The sequence below is a fragment of the Sebastes fasciatus genome, chromosome 11 (assembly GCF_043250625.1).
Source record: "Sebastes fasciatus isolate fSebFas1 chromosome 11, fSebFas1.pri, whole genome shotgun sequence".
Taxonomy (NCBI): Eukaryota; Metazoa; Chordata; class Actinopteri; order Perciformes; family Sebastidae; genus Sebastes; species Sebastes fasciatus.
Window position 1 is genome coordinate 30945254 of NC_133805.1, and position 15000 is coordinate 30960253.

Sequence of the window (15000 nt, forward strand, 5' to 3'; positions counted from 1 at the left end):
GTCATGTTTATCTCTGCCACCTCAACATCAAGGGTTTAGTTTAGGCTGGAAAACTCAGTAGTTAAGTTTAGAGAAAGACTGGTTCTGGTTAAAAGTTGACTGTTGTGATGAGGAAACAGACAACTCCTGTGTTGAACTCTTTTTTACATTTTGGATATGAATGCAGCTTTGACATGAGAGAAGAAGACAGCAAGAAACAGTGGCGCTGTGGCTTAGCGGTTAAAACGCCTGTCTTGTAAACAGATGATCTTGGGTTCAAACCCCAACAGTGCCTCACACAGGACAGAAATCTGTGGGCTTTAAAAGGAGGAGAGTTATTCAGGACATGTTGTGACTTTTTTCTGGAAAAACATTGTCTCGTTTGGAAACAATGGAAGAGAGAACGGAATGAACACCAACAAGAGGAGGTGCGTTAGTACTATAGTCTGGAAGTTATGGTTTGAGAGGGAAGGGGGATTCTGCTCCTGTGTATTTGCTGCGGAGCTGAAGGTCATGGGTTCCATTCCCACCTGAGGCAAGGATGGATAAATGTGTCAAGGTAATGGATAAATGGTAAAGGTAGGCGGGGTACACCCTGGACAGATCGGCAGACTGTCACAGGGCGAACACTAGAGACAGACAACCAATCACACTCACATTCACACCTACGGGCTCATTCCATATCTCTGTATATTCCCTGTATACACTGGAACAGCGCCACCTGTCCATTGACGTGCCAAAAACAGGGATGAAGCAGTCCTCGTTAGTATAGTGGACAGTATCTCCGCTTGTCACGCGGAAGACCGGGGTTCGATTCCCCGACGGGGAGGTTAGCGTCTTCTACCAGCTGCTTATTATTCACCAAGAAAGACAAAAGTTGTAAAGCAGCAGCAGTTGTTACTTCACAGCAGAATGGAGAATTCACAATTAGTCCATGAAATGTGATATTCATACCATATGTTGATTTCCGCGAGGCTACGGAGAAGGACTTTCCTTTGGCATCGTGGAAGTTCTGGCAAACTGTTAGACGACCCAGGAAGGGAGAGCAGGGTTTGGCTCAGGCTGCGTTCAGCAGGGGAGGAGAACTGCTGACCCTGACTGAGGATATTGTCATGCGGCGGAAAGGGGAGCGGAACATCAGGTAGAAATTTGTGCAGTGCGAACTAGCTATAAGGAGAACTGAAAAGATCAAGCACTGATAGCGCAAAGCAAAGAATGCACCAACTATCACAAAGGCAAGAAAAGCAAGTGGACGTTTAGCTGAACAAGTTCAAGTTGTTCTTCTCAGCAATTGGGAAAGTTCCGAACATTTTTGCAAATTGGTATTTACTGTTGTTTTACAGGTTGTCGTGGCCGAGTGGTTAAGGCGATGGACTAGAAATCCATTGGGGTCTCCCCGCGCAGGTTCGAATCCTGCCGACAACGAAAGACACTTTTCGGCAACTGGAGCCCACCAATGATACTCGGATACTAGGTGCAACTTAGAAAAAAACATCAGTATCAAAGCAAACAAAGTGATTCTTTGACAGTAATTGTTGATTGTGTGTAGCCTTTAAGATTGGCCTTCAATCAAACCCAATTTTGATACAATATGGAAAATAAGCAAGTAGAGGTGACAGTCCCATGCATTTTTTAAATGCAGGGCTCGCTTCAGTGTCAATGCCCAGAAAAATTGGCGAATTTGGTGTGAAGACTTTTTGGCGCAGCGATGGTGGTATAGTGGTGAGCATAGCTGCCTTCCAAGCAGTTGACCTGGGTTCGATTCCCAGCCATCGCAGTCCTTTGCTTCTTCTTCTTCTACTGACGGTATACTACTGTTGCTTGGTACTGTTGTTAGAAAGTAAGCAGTAAAGCTGGGGACACACCAAGCCAACATCAAAGAACTAGCGGCAACGAACGCCGCCTGTTGCGTCGCCTCAAGTCACCTTTGTTTTGGCCGACAAGTTGCACTTGAACACACCGCAAAGACTACAGCCGACGGCCAGTTAGCACGTACGTTCTGTGCCTGCCTGAGATGAAATAACTCTTCCTACCAGCAGGTCGCGGTAGTGTGTACTTGTCATTCAAAAAGGGAAACCGGAAGACCGAGAACGGCGGATATACAAGCCGTTATTATGATACGGACATGAAACAAAGCAGTTGCCGACCACATAGCTTTATTCCAGATGGCCATGTCGTTGTGAAAATATCCCGTGTATTGGAATGATCAGATGAGATCAAGAAGAAAAATGGGAAGAGCCCTCTGTGTTTTTCCTCTCGACTTTCCTAGTTGGCTTGCCTTCCTCGCGTCCTTTTCTCTTCTACCGATTCAACATGCTTAATTGGCCAGAAAAAATACAATTGCGACGCCGAGTTTTTAAGTGTTCAAAGTCCAGGATAGGGTACGTCCATATTTACTAGTTTGTTGTGTTTGTGCAATAGGGAGCAACAACTGGAGGAGGTGCTGTGGCTTAGTTGGTTAAAGTGCCTGTCTAGTAAACAGGAGATCCTGGGTTCAAATCCCAGCAGCGCCTGGTTTTTGCAGAAATGAGCTCTTAAATGAAGTCTGTCATGTTTATCTCTGCCACCTCAACATCAAGGGTTTAGTTTAGGCTGGAAAACTCAGTAGTTAAGTTTAGAGAAAGACTGGTTCTGGTTAAAAGTTGACTGTTGTGATGAGGAAACAGACAACTCCTGTGTTGAACTCTTTTTTACATTTTGGATATGAATGCAGCTTTGACATGAGAGAAGAAGACAGCAAGAAACAGTGGCGCTGTGGCTTAGCGGTTAAAACGCCTGTCTTGTAAACAGATGATCTTGGGTTCAAACCCCAACAGTGCCTCACACAGGACAGAAATCTGTGGGCTTTAAAAGGAGGAGAGTTATTCAGGACATGTTGTGACTTTTTTCTGGAAAAACATTGTCTCGTTTGGAAACAATGGAAGAGAGAACGGAATGAACACCAACAAGAGGAGGTGCGTTAGTACTATAGTCTGGAAGTTATGGTTTGAGAGGGAAGGGGGATTCTGCTCCTGTGTATTTGCTGCGGAGCTGAAGGTCATGGGTTCCATTCCCACCTGAGGCAAGGATGGATAAATGTGTCAAGGTAATGGATAAATGGTAAAGGTAGGCGGGGTACACCCTGGACAGATCGGCAGACTGTCACAGGGCGAACACTAGAGACAGACAACCAATCACACTCACATTCACACCTACGGGCTCATTCCATATCTCTGTATATTCCCTGTATACACTGGAACAGCGCCACCTGTCCATTGACGTGCCAAAAACAGGGATGAAGCAGTCCTCGTTAGTATAGTGGACAGTATCTCCGCTTGTCACGCGGAAGACCGGGGTTCGATTCCCCGACGGGGAGGTTAGCGTCTTCTACCAGCTGCTTATTATTCACCAAGAAAGACAAAAGTTGTAAAGCAGCAGCAGTTGTTACTTCACAGCAGAATGGAGAATTCACAATTAGTCCATGAAATGTGATATTCATACCATATGTTGATTTCCGCGAGGCTACGGAGAAGGACTTTCCTTTGGCATCGTGGAAGTTCTGGCAAACTGTTAGACGACCCAGGAAGGGAGAGCAGGGTTTGGCTCAGGCTGCGTTCAGCAGGGGAGGAGAACTGCTGACCCTGACTGAGGATATTGTCATGCGGCGGAAAGGGGAGCGGAACATCAGGTAGAAATTTGTGCAGTGCGAACTAGCTATAAGGAGAACTGAAAAGATCAAGCACTGATAGCGCAAAGCAAAGAATGCACCGACTATCACAAAGGCAAGAAAAGCAAGTGGACGTTTAGCTGAACAAGTTCAAGTTGTTCTTCTCAGCAATTGGGAAAGTTCCGAACATTTTTGCAAATTGGTATTTACTGTTGTTTTACAGGTTGTCGTGGCCGAGTGGTTAAGGCGATGGACTAGAAATCCATTGGGGTCTCCCCGCGCAGGTTCGAATCCTGCCGACAACGAAAGACACTTTTCGGCAACTGGAGCCCACCAATGATACTCGGATACTAGGTGCAACTTAGAAAAAAACATCAGTATCAAAGCAAACAAAGTGATTCTTTGACAGTAATTGTTGATTGTGTGTAGCCTTTAAGATTGGCCTTCAATCAAACCCAATTTTGATACAATATGGAAAATAAGCAAGTAGAGGTGACAGTCCCATGCATTTTTTAAATGCAGGGCTCGCTTCAGTGTCAATGCCCAGAAAAATTGGCGAATTTGGTGTGAAGACTTTTTGGCGCAGCGATGGTGGTATAGTGGTGAGCATAGCTGCCTTCCAAGCAGTTGACCTGGGTTCGATTCCCAGCCATCGCAGTCCTTTGCTTCTTCTTCTTCTACTGACGGTATACTACTGTTGCTTGGTACTGTTGTTAGAAAGTAAGCAGTAAAGCTGGGGACACACCAAGCCAACATCAAAGAACTAGCGGCAACGAACGCCGCCTGTTGCGTCGCCTCAAGTCACCTTTGTTTTGGCCGACAAGTTGCACTTGAACACACCGCAAAGACTACAGCCGACGGCCAGTTAGCACGTACGTTCTGTGCCTGCCTGAGATGAAATAACTCTTCCTACCAGCAGGTCGCGGTAGTGTGTACTTGTCATTCAAAAAGGGAAACCGGAAGACCGAGAACGGCGGATATACAAGCCGTTATTATGATACGGACATGAAACAAAGCAGTTGCCGACCACATAGCTTTATTCCAGATGGCCATGTCGTTGTGAAAATATCCCGTGTATTGGAATGATCAGATGAGATCAAGAAGAAAAATGGGAAGAGCCCTCTGTGTTTTTCCTCTCGACTTTCCTAGTTGGCTTGCCTTCCTCGCGTCCTTTTCTCTTCTACCGATTCAACATGCTTAATTGGCCAGAAAAAATACAATTGCGACGCCGAGTTTTTAAGTGTTCAAAGTCCAGGATAGGGTACGTCCATATTTACTAGTTTGTTGTGTTTGTGCAATAGGGAGCAACAACTGGAGGAGGTGCTGTGGCTTAGTTGGTTAAAGTGCCTGTCTAGTAAACAGGAGATCCTGGGTTCAAATCCCAGCAGCGCCTGGTTTTTGCAGAAATGAGCTCTTAAATGAAGTCTGTCATGTTTATCTCTGCCACCTCAACATCAAGGGTTTAGTTTAGGCTGGAAAACTCAGTAGTTAAGTTTAGAGAAAGACTGGTTCTGGTTAAAAGTTGACTGTTGTGATGAGGAAACAGACAACTCCTGTGTTGAACTCTTTTTTACATTTTGGATATGAATGCAGCTTTGACATGAGAGAAGAAGACAGCAAGAAACAGTGGCGCTGTGGCTTAGCGGTTAAAACGCCTGTCTTGTAAACAGATGATCTTGGGTTCAAACCCCAACAGTGCCTCACACAGGACAGAAATCTGTGGGCTTTAAAAGGAGGAGAGTTATTCAGGACATGTTGTGACTTTTTTCTGGAAAAACATTGTCTCGTTTGGAAACAATGGAAGAGAGAACGGAATGAACACCAACAAGAGGAGGTGCGTTAGTACTATAGTCTGGAAGTTATGGTTTGAGAGGGAAGGGGGATTCTGCTCCTGTGTATTTGCTGCGGAGCTGAAGGTCATGGGTTCCATTCCCACCTGAGGCAAGGATGGATAAATGTGTCAAGGTAATGGATAAATGGTAAAGGTAGGCGGGGTACACCCTGGACAGATCGGCAGACTGTCACAGGGCGAACACTAGAGACAGACAACCAATCACACTCACATTCACACCTACGGGCTCATTCCATATCTCTGTATATTCCCTGTATACACTGGAACAGCGCCACCTGTCCATTGACGTGCCAAAAACAGGGATGAAGCAGTCCTCGTTAGTATAGTGGACAGTATCTCCGCTTGTCACGCGGAAGACCGGGGTTCGATTCCCCGACGGGGAGGTTAGCGTCTTCTACCAGCTGCTTATTATTCACCAAGAAAGACAAAAGTTGTAAAGCAGCAGCAGTTGTTACTTCACAGCAGAATGGAGAATTCACAATTAGTCCATGAAATGTGATATTCATACCATATGTTGATTTCCGCGAGGCTACGGAGAAGGACTTTCCTTTGGCATCGTGGAAGTTCTGGCAAACTGTTAGACGACCCAGGAAGGGAGAGCAGGGTTTGGCTCAGGCTGCGTTCAGCAGGGGAGGAGAACTGCTGACCCTGACTGAGGATATTGTCATGCGGCGGAAAGGGGAGCGGAACATCAGGTAGAAATTTGTGCAGTGCGAACTAGCTATAAGGAGAACTGAAAAGATCAAGCACTGATAGCGCAAAGCAAAGAATGCACCGACTATCACAAAGGCAAGAAAAGCAAGTGGACGTTTAGCTGAACAAGTTCAAGTTGTTCTTCTCAGCAATTGGGAAAGTTCCGAACATTTTTGCAAATTGGTATTTACTGTTGTTTTACAGGTTGTCGTGGCCGAGTGGTTAAGGCGATGGACTAGAAATCCATTGGGGTCTCCCCGCGCAGGTTCGAATCCTGCCGACAACGAAAGACACTTTTCGGCAACTGGAGCCCACCAATGATACTCGGATACTAGGTGCAACTTAGAAAAAAACATCAGTATCAAAGCAAACAAAGTGATTCTTTGACAGTAATTGTTGATTGTGTGTAGCCTTTAAGATTGGCCTTCAATCAAACCCAATTTTGATACAATATGGAAAATAAGCAAGTAGAGGTGACAGTCCCATGCATTTTTTAAATGCAGGGCTCGCTTCAGTGTCAATGCCCAGAAAAATTGGCGAATTTGGTGTGAAGACTTTTTGGCGCAGCGATGGTGGTATAGTGGTGAGCATAGCTGCCTTCCAAGCAGTTGACCTGGGTTCGATTCCCAGCCATCGCAGTCCTTTGCTTCTTCTTCTTCTACTGACGGTATACTACTGTTGCTTGGTACTGTTGTTAGAAAGTAAGCAGTAAAGCTGGGGACACACCAAGCCAACATCAAAGAACTAGCGGCAACGAACGCCGCCTGTTGCGTCGCCTCAAGTCACCTTTGTTTTGGCCGACAAGTTGCACTTGAACACACCGCAAAGACTACAGCCGACGGCCAGTTAGCACGTACGTTCTGTGCCTGCCTGAGATGAAATAACTCTTCCTACCAGCAGGTCGCGGTAGTGTGTACTTGTCATTCAAAAAGGGAAACCGGAAGACCGAGAACGGCGGATATACAAGCCGTTATTATGATACGGACATGAAACAAAGCAGTTGCCGACCACATAGCTTTATTCCAGATGGCCATGTCGTTGTGAAAATATCCCGTGTATTGGAATGATCAGATGAGATCAAGAAGAAAAATGGGAAGAGCCCTCTGTGTTTTTCCTCTCGACTTTCCTAGTTGGCTTGCCTTCCTCGCGTCCTTTTCTCTTCTACCGATTCAACATGCTTAATTGGCCAGAAAAAATACAATTGCGACGCCGAGTTTTTAAGTGTTCAAAGTCCAGGATAGGGTACGTCCATATTTACTAGTTTGTTGTGTTTGTGCAATAGGGAGCAACAACTGGAGGAGGTGCTGTGGCTTAGTTGGTTAAAGTGCCTGTCTAGTAAACAGGAGATCCTGGGTTCAAATCCCAGCAGCGCCTGGTTTTTGCAGAAATGAGCTCTTAAATGAAGTCTGTCATGTTTATCTCTGCCACCTCAACATCAAGGGTTTAGTTTAGGCTGGAAAACTCAGTAGTTAAGTTTAGAGAAAGACTGGTTCTGGTTAAAAGTTGACTGTTGTGATGAGGAAACAGACAACTCCTGTGTTGAACTCTTTTTTACATTTTGGATATGAATGCAGCTTTGACATGAGAGAAGAAGACAGCAAGAAACAGTGGCGCTGTGGCTTAGCGGTTAAAACGCCTGTCTTGTAAACAGATGATCTTGGGTTCAAACCCCAACAGTGCCTCACACAGGACAGAAATCTGTGGGCTTTAAAAGGAGGAGAGTTATTCAGGACATGTTGTGACTTTTTTCTGGAAAAACATTGTCTCGTTTGGAAACAATGGAAGAGAGAACGGAATGAACACCAACAAGAGGAGGTGCGTTAGTACTATAGTCTGGAAGTTATGGTTTGAGAGGGAAGGGGGATTCTGCTCCTGTGTATTTGCTGCGGAGCTGAAGGTCATGGGTTCCATTCCCACCTGAGGCAAGGATGGATAAATGTGTCAAGGTAATGGATAAATGGTAAAGGTAGGCGGGGTACACCCTGGACAGATCGGCAGACTGTCACAGGGCGAACACTAGAGACAGACAACCAATCACACTCACATTCACACCTACGGGCTCATTCCATATCTCTGTATATTCCCTGTATACACTGGAACAGCGCCACCTGTCCATTGACGTGCCAAAAACAGGGATGAAGCAGTCCTCGTTAGTATAGTGGACAGTATCTCCGCTTGTCACGCGGAAGACCGGGGTTCGATTCCCCGACGGGGAGGTTAGCGTCTTCTACCAGCTGCTTATTATTCACCAAGAAAGACAAAAGTTGTAAAGCAGCAGCAGTTGTTACTTCACAGCAGAATGGAGAATTCACAATTAGTCCATGAAATGTGATATTCATACCATATGTTGATTTCCGCGAGGCTACGGAGAAGGACTTTCCTTTGGCATCGTGGAAGTTCTGGCAAACTGTTAGACGACCCAGGAAGGGAGAGCAGGGTTTGGCTCAGGCTGCGTTCAGCAGGGGAGGAGAACTGCTGACCCTGACTGAGGATATTGTCATGCGGCGGAAAGGGGAGCGGAACATCAGGTAGAAATTTGTGCAGTGCGAACTAGCTATAAGGAGAACTGAAAAGATCAAGCACTGATAGCGCAAAGCAAAGAATGCACCGACTATCACAAAGGCAAGAAAAGCAAGTGGACGTTTAGCTGAACAAGTTCAAGTTGTTCTTCTCAGCAATTGGGAAAGTTCCGAACATTTTTGCAAATTGGTATTTACTGTTGTTTTACAGGTTGTCGTGGCCGAGTGGTTAAGGCGATGGACTAGAAATCCATTGGGGTCTCCCCGCGCAGGTTCGAATCCTGCCGACAACGAAAGACACTTTTCGGCAACTGGAGCCCACCAATGATACTCGGATACTAGGTGCAACTTAGAAAAAAACATCAGTATCAAAGCAAACAAAGTGATTCTTTGACAGTAATTGTTGATTGTGTGTAGCCTTTAAGATTGGCCTTCAATCAAACCCAATTTTGATACAATATGGAAAATAAGCAAGTAGAGGTGACAGTCCCATGCATTTTTTAAATGCAGGGCTCGCTTCAGTGTCAATGCCCAGAAAAATTGGCGAATTTGGTGTGAAGACTTTTTGGCGCAGCGATGGTGGTATAGTGGTGAGCATAGCTGCCTTCCAAGCAGTTGACCTGGGTTCGATTCCCAGCCATCGCAGTCCTTTGCTTCTTCTTCTTCTACTGACGGTATACTACTGTTGCTTGGTACTGTTGTTAGAAAGTAAGCAGTAAAGCTGGGGACACACCAAGCCAACATCAAAGAACTAGCGGCAACGAACGCCGCCTGTTGCGTCGCCTCAAGTCACCTTTGTTTTGGCCGACAAGTTGCACTTGAACACACCGCAAAGACTACAGCCGACGGCCAGTTAGCACGTACGTTCTGTGCCTGCCTGAGATGAAATAACTCTTCCTACCAGCAGGTCGCGGTAGTGTGTACTTGTCATTCAAAAAGGGAAACCGGAAGACCGAGAACGGCGGATATACAAGCCGTTATTATGATACGGACATGAAACAAAGCAGTTGCCGACCACATAGCTTTATTCCAGATGGCCATGTCGTTGTGAAAATATCCCGTGTATTGGAATGATCAGATGAGATCAAGAAGAAAAATGGGAAGAGCCCTCTGTGTTTTTCCTCTCGACTTTCCTAGTTGGCTTGCCTTCCTCGCGTCCTTTTCTCTTCTACCGATTCAACATGCTTAATTGGCCAGAAAAAATACAATTGCGACGCCGAGTTTTTAAGTGTTCAAAGTCCAGGATAGGGTACGTCCATATTTACTAGTTTGTTGTGTTTGTGCAATAGGGAGCAACAACTGGAGGAGGTGCTGTGGCTTAGTTGGTTAAAGTGCCTGTCTAGTAAACAGGAGATCCTGGGTTCAAATCCCAGCAGCGCCTGGTTTTTGCAGAAATGAGCTCTTAAATGAAGTCTGTCATGTTTATCTCTGCCACCTCAACATCAAGGGTTTAGTTTAGGCTGGAAAACTCAGTAGTTAAGTTTAGAGAAAGACTGGTTCTGGTTAAAAGTTGACTGTTGTGATGAGGAAACAGACAACTCCTGTGTTGAACTCTTTTTTACATTTTGGATATGAATGCAGCTTTGACATGAGAGAAGAAGACAGCAAGAAACAGTGGCGCTGTGGCTTAGCGGTTAAAACGCCTGTCTTGTAAACAGATGATCTTGGGTTCAAACCCCAACAGTGCCTCACACAGGACAGAAATCTGTGGGCTTTAAAAGGAGGAGAGTTATTCAGGACATGTTGTGACTTTTTTCTGGAAAAACATTGTCTCGTTTGGAAACAATGGAAGAGAGAACGGAATGAACACCAACAAGAGGAGGTGCGTTAGTACTATAGTCTGGAAGTTATGGTTTGAGAGGGAAGGGGGATTCTGCTCCTGTGTATTTGCTGCGGAGCTGAAGGTCATGGGTTCCATTCCCACCTGAGGCAAGGATGGATAAATGTGTCAAGGTAATGGATAAATGGTAAAGGTAGGCGGGGTACACCCTGGACAGATCGGCAGACTGTCACAGGGCGAACACTAGAGACAGACAACCAATCACACTCACATTCACACCTACGGGCTCATTCCATATCTCTGTATATTCCCTGTATACACTGGAACAGCGCCACCTGTCCATTGACGTGCCAAAAACAGGGATGAAGCAGTCCTCGTTAGTATAGTGGACAGTATCTCCGCTTGTCACGCGGAAGACCGGGGTTCGATTCCCCGACGGGGAGGTTAGCGTCTTCTACCAGCTGCTTATTATTCACCAAGAAAGACAAAAGTTGTAAAGCAGCAGCAGTTGTTACTTCACAGCAGAATGGAGAATTCACAATTAGTCCATGAAATGTGATATTCATACCATATGTTGATTTCCGCGAGGCTACGGAGAAGGACTTTCCTTTGGCATCGTGGAAGTTCTGGCAAACTGTTAGACGACCCAGGAAGGGAGAGCAGGGTTTGGCTCAGGCTGCGTTCAGCAGGGGAGGAGAACTGCTGACCCTGACTGAGGATATTGTCATGCGGCGGAAAGGGGAGCGGAACATCAGGTAGAAATTTGTGCAGTGCGAACTAGCTATAAGGAGAACTGAAAAGATCAAGCACCGATAGCGCAAAGCAAAGAATGCACCGACTATCACAAAGGCAAGAAAAGCAAGTGGACGTTTAGCTGAACAAGTTCAAGTTGTTCTTCTCAGCAATTGGGAAAGTTCCGAACATTTTTGCAAATTGGTATTTACTGTTGTTTTACAGGTTGTCGTGGCCGAGTGGTTAAGGCGATGGACTAGAAATCCATTGGGGTCTCCCCGCGCAGGTTCGAATCCTGCCGACAACGAAAGACACTTTTCGGCAACTGGAGCCCACCAATGATACTCGGATACTAGGTGCAACTTAGAAAAAAACATCAGTATCAAAGCAAACAAAGTGATTCTTTGACAGTAATTGTTGATTGTGTGTAGCCTTTAAGATTGGCCTTCAATCAAACCCAATTTTGATACAATATGGAAAATAAGCAAGTAGAGGTGACAGTCCCATGCATTTTTTAAATGCAGGGCTCGCTTCAGTGTCAATGCCCAGAAAAATTGGCGAATTTGGTGTGAAGACTTTTTGGCGCAGCGATGGTGGTATAGTGGTGAGCATAGCTGCCTTCCAAGCAGTTGACCTGGGTTCGATTCCCAGCCATCGCAGTCCTTTGCTTCTTCTTCTTCTACTGACGGTATACTACTGTTGCTTGGTACTGTTGTTAGAAAGTAAGCAGTAAAGCTGGGGACACACCAAGCCAACATCAAAGAACTAGCGGCAACGAACGCCGCCTGTTGCGTCGCCTCAAGTCACCTTTGTTTTGGCCGACAAGTTGCACTTGAACACACCGCAAAGACTACAGCCGACGGCCAGTTAGCACGTACGTTCTGTGCCTGCCTGAGATGAAATAACTCTTCCTACCAGCAGGTCGCGGTAGTGTGTACTTGTCATTCAAAAAGGGAAACCGGAAGACCGAGAACGGCGGATATACAAGCCGTTATTATGATACGGACATGAAACAAAGCAGTTGCCGACCACATAGCTTTATTCCAGATGGCCATGTCGTTGTGAAAATATCCCGTGTATTGGAATGATCAGATGAGATCAAGAAGAAAAATGGGAAGAGCCCTCTGTGTTTTTCCTCTCGACTTTCCTAGTTGGCTTGCCTTCCTCGCGTCCTTTTCTCTTCTACCGATTCAACATGCTTAATTGGCCAGAAAAAATACAATTGCGACGCCGAGTTTTTAAGTGTTCAAAGTCCAGGATAGGGTACGTCCATATTTACTAGTTTGTTGTGTTTGTGCAATAGGGAGCAACAACTGGAGGAGGTGCTGTGGCTTAGTTGGTTAAAGTGCCTGTCTAGTAAACAGGAGATCCTGGGTTCAAATCCCAGCAGCGCCTGGTTTTTGCAGAAATGAGCTCTTAAATGAAGTCTGTCATGTTTATCTCTGCCACCTCAACATCAAGGGTTTAGTTTAGGCTGGAAAACTCAGTAGTTAAGTTTAGAGAAAGACTGGTTCTGGTTAAAAGTTGACTGTTGTGATGAGGAAACAGACAACTCCTGTGTTGAACTCTTTTTTACATTTTGGATATGAATGCAGCTTTGACATGAGAGAAGAAGACAGCAAGAAACAGTGGCGCTGTGGCTTAGCGGTTAAAACGCCTGTCTTGTAAACAGATGATCTTGGGTTCAAACCCCAACAGTGCCTCACACAGGACAGAAATCTGTGGGCTTTAAAAGGAGGAGAGTTATTCAGGACATGTTGTGACTTTTTTCTGGAAAAACATTGTCTCGTTTGGAAACAATGGAAGAGAGAACGGAATGAACACCAACAAGAGGAGGTGCGTTAGTACTATAGTCTGGAAGTTATGGTTTGAGAGGGAAGGGGGATTCTGCTCCTGTGTATTTGCTGCGGAGCTGAAGGTCATGGGTTCCATTCCCACCTGAGGCAAGGATGGATAAATGTGTCAAGGTAATGGATAAATGGTAAAGGTAGGCGGGGTACACCCTGGACAGATCGGCAGACTGTCACAGGGCGAACACTAGAGACAGACAACCAATCACACTCACATTCACACCTACGGGCTCATTCCATATCTCTGTATATTCCCTGTATACACTGGAACAGCGCCACCTGTCCATTGACGTGCCAAAAACAGGGATGAAGCAGTCCTCGTTAGTATAGTGGACAGTATCTCCGCTTGTCACGCGGAAGACCGGGGTTCGATTCCCCGACGGGGAGGTTAGCGTCTTCTACCAGCTGCTTATTATTCACCAAGAAAGACAAAAGTTGTAAAGCAGCAGCAGTTGTTACTTCACAGCAGAATGGAGAATTCACAATTAGTCCATGAAATGTGATATTCATACCATATGTTGATTTCCGCGAGGCTACGGAGAAGGACTTTCCTTTGGCATCGTGGAAGTTCTGGCAAACTGTTAGACGACCCAGGAAGGGAGAGCAGGGTTTGGCTCAGGCTGCGTTCAGCAGGGGAGGAGAACTGCTGACCCTGACTGAGGATATTGTCATGCGGCGGAAAGGGGAGCGGAACATCAGGTAGAAATTTGTGCAGTGCGAACTAGCTATAAGGAGAACTGAAAAGATCAAGCACCGATAGCGCAAAGCAAAGAATGCACCGACTATCACAAAGGCAAGAAAAGCAAGTGGACGTTTAGCTGAACAAGTTCAAGTTGTTCTTCTCAGCAATTGGGAAAGTTCCGAACATTTTTGCAAATTGGTATTTACTGTTGTTTTACAGGTTGTCGTGGCCGAGTGGTTAAGGCGATGGACTAGAAATCCATTGGGGTCTCCCCGCGCAGGTTCGAATCCTGCCGACAACGAAAGACACTTTTCGGCAACTGGAGCCCACCAATGATACTCGGATACTAGGTGCAACTTAGAAAAAAACATCAGTATCAAAGCAAACAAAGTGATTCTTTGACAGTAATTGTTGATTGTGTGTAGCCTTTAAGATTGGCCTTCAATCAAACCCAATTTTGATACAATATGGAAAATAAGCAAGTAGAGGTGACAGTCCCATGCATTTTTTAAATGCAGGGCTCGCTTCAGTGTCAATGCCCAGAAAAATTGGCGAATTTGGTGTGAAGACTTTTTGGCGCAGCGATGGTGGTATAGTGGTGAGCATAGCTGCCTTCCAAGCAGTTGACCTGGGTTCGATTCCCAGCCATCGCAGTCCTTTGCTTCTTCTTCTTCTACTGACGGTATACTACTGTTGCTTGGTACTGTTGTTAGAAAGTAAGCAGTAAAGCTGGGGACACACCAAGCCAACATCAAAGAACTAGCGGCAACGAACGCCGCCTGTTGCGTCGCCTCAAGTCACCTTTGTTTTGGCCGACAAGTTGCACTTGAACACACCGCAAAGACTACAGCCGACGGCCAGTTAGCACGTACGTTCTGTGCCTGCCTGAGATGAAATAACTCTTCCTACCAGCAGGTCGCGGTAGTGTGTACTTGTCATTCAAAAAGGGAAACCGGAAGACCGAGAACGGCGGATATACAAGCCGTTATTATGATACGGACATGAAACAAAGCAGTTGCCGACCACATAGCTTTATTCCAGATGGCCATGTCGTTGTGAAAATATCCCGTGTATTGGAATGATCAGATGAGATCAAGAAGAAAAATGGGAAGAGCCCTCTGTGTTTTTCCTCTCGACTTTCCTAGTTGGCTTGCCTTCCTCGCGTCCTTTTCTCTTCTACCGATTCAACATGCTTAATTGGCCAGAAAAAATACAATTGCGACGCCGAGTTTTTAAGTGTTCAAAGTCCAGGATAGGGTACGTCCAT

The 15000-nt window shown here is 45.7% G+C and overlaps 29 non-coding genes across 29 annotated transcripts; all 29 read left to right on the forward strand.

Annotated features, from left to right (window-relative positions):
- The first annotated feature begins 201 nt into the window (after nt 1-201).
- On the forward strand, nt 202-274 carry trnat-ugu (transfer RNA threonine (anticodon UGU)). Its single transcript has one exon. It is a non-coding gene; the product is annotated as a tRNA-Thr (tRNA).
- A 462-nt stretch (nt 275-736) lies between these two features.
- On the forward strand, nt 737-808 carry trnad-guc (transfer RNA aspartic acid (anticodon GUC)). Its single transcript has one exon. It is a non-coding gene; the product is annotated as a tRNA-Asp (tRNA).
- Nucleotides 809-1322: 514 nt separating this feature from the next.
- trnas-aga (transfer RNA serine (anticodon AGA)) lies at nt 1323-1404 on the forward strand. The gene has a single exon. It is a non-coding gene; the product is annotated as a tRNA-Ser (tRNA).
- A 280-nt stretch (nt 1405-1684) lies between these two features.
- On the forward strand, nt 1685-1756 carry trnag-ucc (transfer RNA glycine (anticodon UCC)). Its single transcript has one exon. It is a non-coding gene; the product is annotated as a tRNA-Gly (tRNA).
- A 662-nt stretch (nt 1757-2418) lies between these two features.
- On the forward strand, nt 2419-2492 carry trnat-agu (transfer RNA threonine (anticodon AGU)). Its single transcript has one exon. It is a non-coding gene; the product is annotated as a tRNA-Thr (tRNA).
- Nucleotides 2493-2727: 235 nt separating this feature from the next.
- On the forward strand, nt 2728-2800 carry trnat-ugu (transfer RNA threonine (anticodon UGU)). Its single transcript has one exon. It is a non-coding gene; the product is annotated as a tRNA-Thr (tRNA).
- A 462-nt stretch (nt 2801-3262) lies between these two features.
- Nucleotides 3263-3334, forward strand: trnad-guc (transfer RNA aspartic acid (anticodon GUC)). The gene has a single exon. It is a non-coding gene; the product is annotated as a tRNA-Asp (tRNA).
- Nucleotides 3335-3848: 514 nt separating this feature from the next.
- trnas-aga (transfer RNA serine (anticodon AGA)) lies at nt 3849-3930 on the forward strand. Its single transcript has one exon. It is a non-coding gene; the product is annotated as a tRNA-Ser (tRNA).
- Nucleotides 3931-4210: 280 nt separating this feature from the next.
- Nucleotides 4211-4282, forward strand: trnag-ucc (transfer RNA glycine (anticodon UCC)). The gene has a single exon. It is a non-coding gene; the product is annotated as a tRNA-Gly (tRNA).
- Nucleotides 4283-4944: 662 nt separating this feature from the next.
- trnat-agu (transfer RNA threonine (anticodon AGU)) lies at nt 4945-5018 on the forward strand. Its single transcript has one exon. It is a non-coding gene; the product is annotated as a tRNA-Thr (tRNA).
- A 235-nt stretch (nt 5019-5253) lies between these two features.
- trnat-ugu (transfer RNA threonine (anticodon UGU)) lies at nt 5254-5326 on the forward strand. Its single transcript has one exon. It is a non-coding gene; the product is annotated as a tRNA-Thr (tRNA).
- A 462-nt stretch (nt 5327-5788) lies between these two features.
- trnad-guc (transfer RNA aspartic acid (anticodon GUC)) lies at nt 5789-5860 on the forward strand. The gene has a single exon. It is a non-coding gene; the product is annotated as a tRNA-Asp (tRNA).
- A 514-nt stretch (nt 5861-6374) lies between these two features.
- Nucleotides 6375-6456, forward strand: trnas-aga (transfer RNA serine (anticodon AGA)). The gene has a single exon. It is a non-coding gene; the product is annotated as a tRNA-Ser (tRNA).
- A 280-nt stretch (nt 6457-6736) lies between these two features.
- Nucleotides 6737-6808, forward strand: trnag-ucc (transfer RNA glycine (anticodon UCC)). Its single transcript has one exon. It is a non-coding gene; the product is annotated as a tRNA-Gly (tRNA).
- A 662-nt stretch (nt 6809-7470) lies between these two features.
- Nucleotides 7471-7544, forward strand: trnat-agu (transfer RNA threonine (anticodon AGU)). The gene has a single exon. It is a non-coding gene; the product is annotated as a tRNA-Thr (tRNA).
- Nucleotides 7545-7779: 235 nt separating this feature from the next.
- On the forward strand, nt 7780-7852 carry trnat-ugu (transfer RNA threonine (anticodon UGU)). The gene has a single exon. It is a non-coding gene; the product is annotated as a tRNA-Thr (tRNA).
- Nucleotides 7853-8314: 462 nt separating this feature from the next.
- Nucleotides 8315-8386, forward strand: trnad-guc (transfer RNA aspartic acid (anticodon GUC)). Its single transcript has one exon. It is a non-coding gene; the product is annotated as a tRNA-Asp (tRNA).
- A 514-nt stretch (nt 8387-8900) lies between these two features.
- trnas-aga (transfer RNA serine (anticodon AGA)) lies at nt 8901-8982 on the forward strand. The gene has a single exon. It is a non-coding gene; the product is annotated as a tRNA-Ser (tRNA).
- Nucleotides 8983-9262: 280 nt separating this feature from the next.
- Nucleotides 9263-9334, forward strand: trnag-ucc (transfer RNA glycine (anticodon UCC)). Its single transcript has one exon. It is a non-coding gene; the product is annotated as a tRNA-Gly (tRNA).
- A 662-nt stretch (nt 9335-9996) lies between these two features.
- Nucleotides 9997-10070, forward strand: trnat-agu (transfer RNA threonine (anticodon AGU)). The gene has a single exon. It is a non-coding gene; the product is annotated as a tRNA-Thr (tRNA).
- Nucleotides 10071-10305: 235 nt separating this feature from the next.
- trnat-ugu (transfer RNA threonine (anticodon UGU)) lies at nt 10306-10378 on the forward strand. Its single transcript has one exon. It is a non-coding gene; the product is annotated as a tRNA-Thr (tRNA).
- Nucleotides 10379-10840: 462 nt separating this feature from the next.
- trnad-guc (transfer RNA aspartic acid (anticodon GUC)) lies at nt 10841-10912 on the forward strand. The gene has a single exon. It is a non-coding gene; the product is annotated as a tRNA-Asp (tRNA).
- A 514-nt stretch (nt 10913-11426) lies between these two features.
- On the forward strand, nt 11427-11508 carry trnas-aga (transfer RNA serine (anticodon AGA)). The gene has a single exon. It is a non-coding gene; the product is annotated as a tRNA-Ser (tRNA).
- Nucleotides 11509-11788: 280 nt separating this feature from the next.
- On the forward strand, nt 11789-11860 carry trnag-ucc (transfer RNA glycine (anticodon UCC)). The gene has a single exon. It is a non-coding gene; the product is annotated as a tRNA-Gly (tRNA).
- Nucleotides 11861-12522: 662 nt separating this feature from the next.
- On the forward strand, nt 12523-12596 carry trnat-agu (transfer RNA threonine (anticodon AGU)). The gene has a single exon. It is a non-coding gene; the product is annotated as a tRNA-Thr (tRNA).
- Nucleotides 12597-12831: 235 nt separating this feature from the next.
- On the forward strand, nt 12832-12904 carry trnat-ugu (transfer RNA threonine (anticodon UGU)). Its single transcript has one exon. It is a non-coding gene; the product is annotated as a tRNA-Thr (tRNA).
- A 462-nt stretch (nt 12905-13366) lies between these two features.
- On the forward strand, nt 13367-13438 carry trnad-guc (transfer RNA aspartic acid (anticodon GUC)). Its single transcript has one exon. It is a non-coding gene; the product is annotated as a tRNA-Asp (tRNA).
- A 514-nt stretch (nt 13439-13952) lies between these two features.
- trnas-aga (transfer RNA serine (anticodon AGA)) lies at nt 13953-14034 on the forward strand. The gene has a single exon. It is a non-coding gene; the product is annotated as a tRNA-Ser (tRNA).
- A 280-nt stretch (nt 14035-14314) lies between these two features.
- On the forward strand, nt 14315-14386 carry trnag-ucc (transfer RNA glycine (anticodon UCC)). Its single transcript has one exon. It is a non-coding gene; the product is annotated as a tRNA-Gly (tRNA).
- Nucleotides 14387-15000: the final 614 nt, after the last annotated feature.